This window comes from Oxyura jamaicensis, assembly GCF_011077185.1.
Source record: "Oxyura jamaicensis isolate SHBP4307 breed ruddy duck chromosome 9 unlocalized genomic scaffold, BPBGC_Ojam_1.0 oxy9_random_OJ106696, whole genome shotgun sequence".
In the NCBI taxonomy this organism is placed as follows: Eukaryota; Metazoa; Chordata; class Aves; order Anseriformes; family Anatidae; genus Oxyura; species Oxyura jamaicensis.
This window is the reverse complement of record NW_023304202.1, coordinates 7,947-16,844: the sequence shown is the minus strand read 5'-3', so window position 1 is coordinate 16,844 and position 8,898 is coordinate 7,947. Positions and strand designations below refer to the sequence as shown.

General features: G+C 42.5%; 1 long non-coding RNA gene across 1 annotated transcript; it reads left to right on the top strand.

The window, feature by feature from the left end:
• Window positions 1-268: 268 nt before the first annotated feature.
• LOC118157722 lies at window positions 269-5,167 on the top strand. Its single transcript, XR_004746712.1, has 2 exons — window positions 269-1,284; window positions 2,252-5,167. It is a non-coding gene; the product is annotated as an uncharacterized LOC118157722 (long non-coding RNA).
• Window positions 5,168-8,898: the final 3,731 nt, after the last annotated feature.

Here is an 8,898-nt window from a genome sequence, read left to right as displayed (position 1 = left end):
ACGGCCGTGCTGAATGCCTTGCTGTAATATAACTGGAAAAACACCACGCGAGGTGCCAAAAATTCCCTGCTAGGGATGGGGCAGGAAAGCATCCCTGCAGGAGGGTGCTGAGCCCTGAGGCCAGGCCAGGGTGCGTGGGGAGGCTGGGGGGCAGCGGTGCCCCCCTGCTTCCCCTCTCCCAGGCGAATTGCTGCCTTGTTCTCTGCCAGAGCTGCAGCTCCCAGGGGGGTACTCAGGGGGCACGCAGGGGTGCAGCTCATGCTGTGGGGTTCCTGAGAGCTTCAAGTGTGTGACTCAGGAGATTCTGGGTTTGCTTTGCAGCTTTCTGTAACCCCAGTCATCTCCGTCCCGAACCGGAGAGGACCTCATTTCCTGCTCAGAGCTCTGCCAACCACAAGGTCTTTTAATAAGGCTGCCAGGGGAGCCGGGCTGCGGGAAGGACAGTCAGTGTTTGTCACCAGGGAATGAGCTGGCATCATAGCTCCCATCTGAGTCAACAACCTGGCTAGCCTTGAGCATGACTTCATAAATCATGGCATCTAATTGAAAAGCACATACTTATATACACAGGGCTGCTCAAAAAGAATCCAAAAAAAAAAAAAAAAAGTAACAAACACTTCTGTTCTTCCCACTAGCCTGTTCATCAGTCACCTGATTGTTTCAACTTGCATTATTTCACGCGGGAAAAAAAAAAAAAAGGGAAAATGTAAAACCATCTTGTATAGCCACAATAAAAGTGCAAATGCAAAAATTCATCTCTTAATGAGAGGCTTAGCCTTTTTCTAACACAACCCTAATAATAGGAAAACAATTTTTAAATGTTTTTAATTTAAATTGTTTTCATGGTTAATTCAAAATCACTGAATAATATTATCATGTGTCTATGTATCTATTTGGCATTGAGGTATATGATATTTCAAAGCAATTGAACCACTTTTGAAAGCAAAAAGAGTCCTTTACAATTCATGTATTTGCTTTTTAGAAGTTTAGTACACATATGCCAGCCTTCCTTTTTCTCCTCCTTCCAGTCAAAATGAAAAGTAAATCTGCGACGAAAGATTGGTTACGTGCATTCTGCTTTTCACACACAAATCTCCTCCTTTATTTTTTTGCCCACAGGAGCTGAGGGATATCCTCGTGTCAGAGACATCTCCGCAGCCCCGGTCCCTCTGCCATCTCACCCGGGAGTGCAGAAGCCCAGAATGAGCGCAGGGCAGTGGCTGAGCAGCAGCTGAATATTCAGATTTCACTCTTCAAGCAACCAGAGATACTTCGAAACCACGCGTGAGACAAAATGACGTTAAACTTTCAATCCTTAAACCTCTGTTTAGCTGTACTCCAGAAGTGAGCAGTTCATAGCAGACCGGGATTTCTGATTGACACTTTGCCATCAGAAGCCCTCGACTAGGATTTTTCCAGCTATAACACAGCTATAACACTGGGCTCTGCTCCCTTTCGGAAGATGCTATTTCATGAATTGGAGCACAGGAGAAATTTGCATAAAAGCTTCATATATAATACATGATTGCTTGGAAATTAAGAAGCAGCAGTTTTCCCTTATTGTTTTTGGAATAAAGGGTGCGCTTTGTTTTCTTGTTTACTTAGTGTGCTCTCTGATCCCTTGATGTATTTCAAGAGTTTTCTGTCAGCATCATGAGACCTTACTTACCTGGCAAATTTTAAGTGTGAAATGATTAGTGTTCAAAGTGCCTGAAAAAAACAATAGTAACAATGTCTGACTTTTTTTTTTTTTCTTTTCTCTTGTTAAATAATATTTCATGGTACATTAAATGGGTTGTGCAGCCTCTTCTGAAGAGACTAAAGCAACGTAATGCCGCATATTTAATGTTTCCATCAAGTAGCAGTTCTTAAAAGGGAAAGAGCTGAAGGCAGCCTGCAATCCTTCCCTGAGCCTTTTCTCGGTTTGTTCTGAATTCAATAAGAAATGGTAATAATTTGGGGACATATATGGAAAGAAAATAAATATTATTTCACAATAAACCTCTTAGTGTGTCATTTGCGATCACAGGCAGATACTAGAAATGCTACTCGTTAAATCCACTGAATGTTACTTTTCCAGAAGTCGAAGTGTTTTCAGCTGAAATGGTTTCTTGACAGTAGCTTCGGATGGAATAGGTAGAGCCAGAGCAGCCCAAGGAGAGAAGCAAACAATTAAAACATTTACGTATTCGATTCTTGATAGACATCTCCACAAGGTAGGTTTTAACATTTTTTTTTTTTTTTTTTTCAGTAAAGAAGGATAAGCTTGGAGTGCCCAGTCACCGTGGTAACTGCCAGAAAAATTCTCCTGAAGTTTGAAGAGGTCAGCTAACGGGGTCAACAACTCTGGCCTCTTTCTGAGCTGGGACTGGCAGGCTCCATCCTGCGGCTGGGGTGTTAGCGCAGGCTGAGCCCTGGGAGGTGGACCATTCCAGCTCTGATATAAATTTTTTGAGTCAGTTCACGGCCTGGACTCTCCAGGTGGCCTCCAAAATCGATTGTGACCTTGTGACCCTGTCTAACGGAGGCATAGCATCCACCCTAAGTAAGGATTTAGCCAGGAACGACAGCTTTCCACTGAGTGTTATTGGGGACAGTACAAACAGTTTTGGAAGCAAGGAGGTAGGTATGAGGAGTTGAGGTCATTAAAGGCATATTAAAAAACAATTTTAAAAATCCTTGTTAGTGGAAAGTTTTTATTAGTGTTATTCCTTAAATAAATTGTTCTGGCAAGGACCCTTATTTTCTTCCCTAACAACATCATACCAAGTATTTTAGCACATTCACATATGAAAAATTGCACTTTGTATGTTCCAAACCGAACTAATATTTTGTCTACCTCTGGATTTTGAACTTGTAAATGAAGCTGGCAGACGTGTGATAAAATAGACGTCTGCGAAGCATGTTTTTTTCCTTAATATCATAGAAACCAGGAGACTGTTTATTAAAGCGGGTTGTTTATTTTAGGAAGTAACTTCTCTGATATATGTGTTCTTTTTAGATTCAAGAAGCTCTTAATTGGTGACATTTTATTATTAAACTGGGAAATGAAGTCACATTTGGAATAGCACGGAATGAAAGTATGAGTCTTACAGGCTGTTTCCTTCACTGGTTTGTAATACACACATACAAGACACAGATTTGGTTACATGTTTTTGTAGAAGTAAATTGTCATCATTCTAAGAGCATATTTATAGAAAAAAAAATCTATTTTTCCTGTAAGATTTTAAGCAACAAACCATCAGGGTGAGGCAGGGACATGGGGAAGCTGCTGCAGAGGTCTGATTTTGTTAAAACAAAATCTATAAGCATGCCCTTCCGAGCAAGTGGCCTTGTTATTGTGCTCCTGGGTAACACTGTCCTGGTTCATTACCACTTCTACAGAACCTCAGCTCTGCACACACTGCTCACATGAGTAATCGGTCATCATCATGTAAGTGGAACTACATGGTGGAGCAAAGTCCAGTTGCCAAGGTGGAAAATGCTCTCGAACTTTGAGTGACTTTAAAACTGCTCTGAAGGAAGAAAATTGCATTAATGTTTGTTCCCAGTCTTAGAAAAATTACACAAACTTATCCCAGCGGGAATCTTGCCCAAACACTTCTTGTGCCTCGCAGGAGAGGGCCTGGCTCTGACGTCCTTCTTCCCATCACTCACCTGCGGAGCAGTTCCCCTTGGGTCAGAGGGCTTGTGCAGAGATGGGGCTATTAAATACGACTCAGAATGAGAGCCTGAGCCCTCTCCACACTAAATAACATGGTACCACTGAGAAGTCCCATTCGTTACAACAGCGAGAGTCTCTGGCTTTTACTTGCGGTAAAACCTTGCTCTGCACAAAGCCCCCAGAACCAGCGGACGCCTGTTGACCAAGGTCCTGCCTCTCATAGGGCTGGCGTAATCTGCCCGGTGGGATTATCTGAAGAGCAGGAATTAAATTTCCACAAATAAGGAGGGGGGCAAAACTGTGCCCTAAAATAAACTGGGGCCCAGATGTGCACGTGCAGATATCAATGACAACTCTCTATTTAATCCCATCCTAAATACTAACTCTAGTTTGTTGCTGTTGATTTTTAATAGGACTATGCTGAAAACAATTTATTCACATCAGCGGGAGTGTTGATTCAGGGGAGTGCCTTGTATGACTAAGCTTGGCAAGACAGAGCTCACAGTCCTCAGAGAGGACCAGCATATTTGCTCAGTTTTCAGAAAAAGCATTTAAAAATAGGAATTGTGAGCAGCTGCAAGGTGAATACAAATCTGCAGAATTTTTAGCATTTTTTTTTTAAATATTCATACCTCTTTTGTAATATGAGCCCCAGTTCTACCTGACAAATGGAATGGTTTCTAAAACAGATGGTACAACCATCGCATTGGAACTTTTGGACCAAAATTGCCCCAAACTTTCCCAAAACCTCAGGCTTGGAACAAGGAATCACTGGCAGAGAGAATGACAAGGCGTCTCAAGATCTTTTACTTGCTGCAAAGTCTTTTGAGTTGATTTCTGTAGATCCTATTGAACTTATAATCAACTGAAAACCTACAAATGTCACTTGAAACTGGTCCTGGGTTTGTATCTTTTGTAACTTCACCTTTTTCTGTTGATCATCTCTAGTACAACTGGGATGTGGAGGGCATTAGCAGTTGGTGCAGTGGGGCTATTCCTCTTCCTCAGCCCTTCCAGATCCATGAAGTGCTCGCTCCAAATCGTTTAATTCCATGACATATTTTCTGAAGTGCAGGCTTCAGTTTTGGCAGAATGATATACATGAATGGGCTTAATACAGCATTAGAGATGAACAGTCAGAATCACCAAGGGTGCTGGACTGGTGGTTCCCAGCCTCTATCATATGGATCACTGATAATCCATGGGGCCTTGGGAAGTTTGCTGCAGGTGGTCTGTGGAACTGTATTAAATAATAACGTTCATAGTCTTCAATTAAAATTTTGATGAGAAGAGTGTGTGGCAGTCTGCACTCAAGTCTGAGAACTGAGAGCGATCTGCCAGCCTGAAAGGTCTGAGGATGTCTGCTTTGCATGAATGTGTCTCAGCCTGTGGTCCATCAGGCATTAGAAAGTATTTTGAGAATGCTTTCAAATTAAATACATGTGCAGTAAATGAACATGCCTTCTCACTCATGCAAGCGAGCAAGCAAAAGAAAACAGCAAGAAAAAAAAAAGACTTCAAAACAAAACGAAGAAAATAAAGGTAATAAATTAACACTGACGCCTCAGCCTAGTTTGTGTTTGTTTGTATCTGAAAACCACATTTCCAGTGCCGCACGGAGCGGGGAGCAGGGCTCTGGCAAGCATCGCCTCGCCACGGCTTGGAGCGGGGCTGCTGAGGGTCTGCGCTAGCTGGAGGAAGCGGCGAGGGCAAGCGGGCGCTCGGGACTTGCAGGTGCGCTGCCAGAAGGGCCCGAACAAGTGCTGCATTTCCTTTGCCTTTTACTTTCCTCGCCGTGTTAAGTGTGTGCACGGCTGGTATGCAGAGGAAAAGTCAAACTAATTCTGATGCTTTTCCCTATTCTGGGCGGACTAAGTCAGAGAAAGCACTTACGGCAGCCTTTGTGGAAGGGTTACAATGTAGGTTGATACTTTAGGAGCTATAGGAAGTTCTTAATCCTTCACTGCCTACGGGACTGTCATTTATAGACCTGCCATTGTCTCATCTTTTATAAGGATGCTTCCTTACATTAAGGTTCCAAGAGCAACCGGACTTGGCCATTGTTCACAGCTATTTCAGCTTGTGCCTTAATGCACATCTAATATTCTGTTTATGCTTTCACTGCTCTCCTACACAGCAGACTGTACCTTCACACTGGCTTAGGTGACATCATTGACAAAACATTCATTCCAGTGTTTCTTTTTTTATTATTATTATTATTATTTTTTCCCTGATTTGTCTGTACATCTTGATTTTGCATTAACCTTGTTTAGTACAGGCGACATGTGGAACTTTATGCACTTATTTGCTCATTTTGTGTTCAGTTCTTCGTTGAAGGAAAGCCACACAAACACACTTCCTTCTGATAAAAAAGCTTCCACGTGTTAAATTTCCACCAGGTCAAATTCATTACATGTGTATTATCTAAATTAAAGTATCTCTTACCATATAACAAGAATGAATTTGGCCATGAGCAGACAAAATAGAAGCAGGGATTATTTTTGTTGTATAAAATGTAGCTTGATGTTAGTGGTGGTTTAATTACGGGATTTTTTTGTTGCTATTCATACAGACAACTGCTGTTTTCCCCTTTGATTTATCTCCAGATCAGCCCCCTTCAGCACCCCATTTCTGGCAGTCTCAGCAACACGTGGGGTCTGGCAGGCTTCTGCAGACATTTCCATCCTCCCTGCACTGCTCCTTCCTCTGCCCTGCCTCACCAGCCCCGCAGCCTGGTGTTTCTCAAAATCCCTCAGCGATTCCTTTCCTTTCTAATCTGTCCCATGGCTGCTCCAGAATCCAATGCTTTTGTCAAAGTTTTTGCAATAATTCTAGAAATAGAGGCTGAAATACAGGTGGGTGATCTGGAGACCGGGTGGTGTTCTGTCACTGCCTTCCTGCCCTGCCTTGGGTAAATTACAGACCTCCTCTAGGCTCAGCTTTGTGTCCATAAAATAATAACAATAATTTTGCAGAGTGCTTTTATATTCCTGAAAAAAAATGATGTAAATCAAAAGCTACCTAGATTTTGTCAAACACCACTCTGTCTAACACTCCCCACCTTTTCCTCTGCTGTCTTAGCTGCTGAAGCTTTGTGATTAGCCTTTCAGAGTCAAGGTTTTTGCTCATGCCTTGCATAAAGTGACATTTGGGCTTTTAAATTACCTTTGTGTGCACAACATACATAGCAATGCTGATATATTTTTTTTTCCACATGTGTTCTTGCTTTGCTGAACCCCCCCAAACAAACTACACCCAGGCTGGTGCCACACAGCCACCAAGTGCCCGGTCACCTTTGTGTGCTCCAGGCAGTGTGTGGCTTTAGCATGGCCACTGGGGGGGCAGCACACATCGAAATGCGTGATGTGGTCCTTCCTGACCCCGAGTTACGCCTCGCTTAGCAGTCCCTCTTGCTGTTTCGTTGCTCTTGTAGTTTCCAGTTATGTAACCTATCTCGTTTTGTGAATATGTGAATTTAACAGCTGTCATTGTCAGCAGTGGTGGTGTGGTTTATTTTTCTTTTTCTTTCTCTCTTTTTTTTTTTTTTTTTTTGGCAAGCTGGCATTACTCATCAGTCTCATGGTAGTTTTGTTTGAAAAATGCTTGTGTTAGAAAAAGTGGATTTATCAGCTCAGCACTGTATGGTGCTAGCATGCAGCACAACAAAAGACAAGTGCTCATTTCAGTAACGCTTGCAGCATTTCATGGGGCCCCCAAATAGGCTGAACAAGGCTTCTCTGGCAGCTAAACCCAAGTACAGTGGGAAACTGTTAAAGTGGCAGTGTCACTGCCTGGAAAATGGGTTCTGTTTTCTCCCAGCAGTTATTGCTGCTTTCTGTTTTTTTTGGTTGGTTTGTTTGTCTGTTTGTTATGTTTTTAAAGACTATTTACTGCTTTAGGAATTTCACTGAATGTTTGAGAAAAAAAGAGACCTAACTGAAAATGTGCTCTTAGAAGTGATTTTTTCTTACCATTTCTTGGAGCACAGACCAGTTTATCATTTTCAAAGTGGTTCTGTCATACGAGGAAAAAGATACTTGTGGCTTTTTCAGCTAAAACTATAAAGTCGGTCATGTTGCAGCCCTTCAAGGAGATCTCTTTCCCTGTTTAAATCAGTTTATTTTCAGAATGATTTGCTGCACTTACAATTTCTTTCAGAACTGCTCTTCCAGAATGCAAATACAACCTGGAGAGTTTTCTGTATTTAATTGAATGTGTCAGGTGGTTAAAATCATGTTTTAAAAACCGTATTACATACTGCAAATGTGTCAAACCCTTTGTTCATAGATATTTAAAACAAATGCATTTTTCAGTATTTGTTTATTCTCTCTGTTTGCACTCCATACAGATGGTCAAGATAAACTAGTGGGTTTCATTTTGGCTTATAAATTGTCTTTTACATTTCCAGGCAAGATGCTACAAAGCCTGTGTGACAAACATCAGAGGGAAATACTTTTTAGAAATGTTTGCCACTAGATGTATCATAAGATTTCTGAAAGGTTCAGTTTTATAAAATGCAAATTCTGGACCAATTGTTTCTCTAAAAGCCTTTACAATCTCTGTAGCTGCTTAGTTAATCTGCTATTCTGTTCTCATCAGGTGTCCAACAGGAGTCAGAGCTGGATAGAGCACACATTTTACAGATCTATGAATATTACATACATTTTTAACTTTTACAGCTTTGTTTGCTAAAATGTGGTTGTTTACCACAACTTGCGCCCAGACAAATGTATCTAAGCATGGACACTTTTAAGACTGCACAAAAGGCAACTGCATCTGCCCCTGGAGGCACAGAACCAGGACGGTGTTGCTGTGCGTTCACCTCCCACACGTGCTTGTGCTCCAGACGATGCTGGGCTGTGTGGGAGGACCAGGAACACACGATTCCCATCTCATCCCATTCACCACGGAAAGAGGCGGCTGCGGTGAGCTGCTTACCCTCTGTGAGGACAGAGGTCTAAGCTATCGGCTGCTAGACAGCCTGCAACACCTCAGGCAGAGGCACAGAGACCTCGCCATAAACGCATGTTAGCACCATGCTGTGCCAGTGCACACCGACCCCTTGGTCTCCACATCTGGTATGGCAGCAACCACACAGCAGGCACTGTTGCGTACCAAGAGCTTGATGTGATTAACCCATCACAGTTCACGCTTGTCCAAGGCCAGCACTGCTGGAGCTGGTGAGATGTTTGCGTTTCAGTACCCAGAAAGCTTGGTGTCTCTTGCAGTGTTTC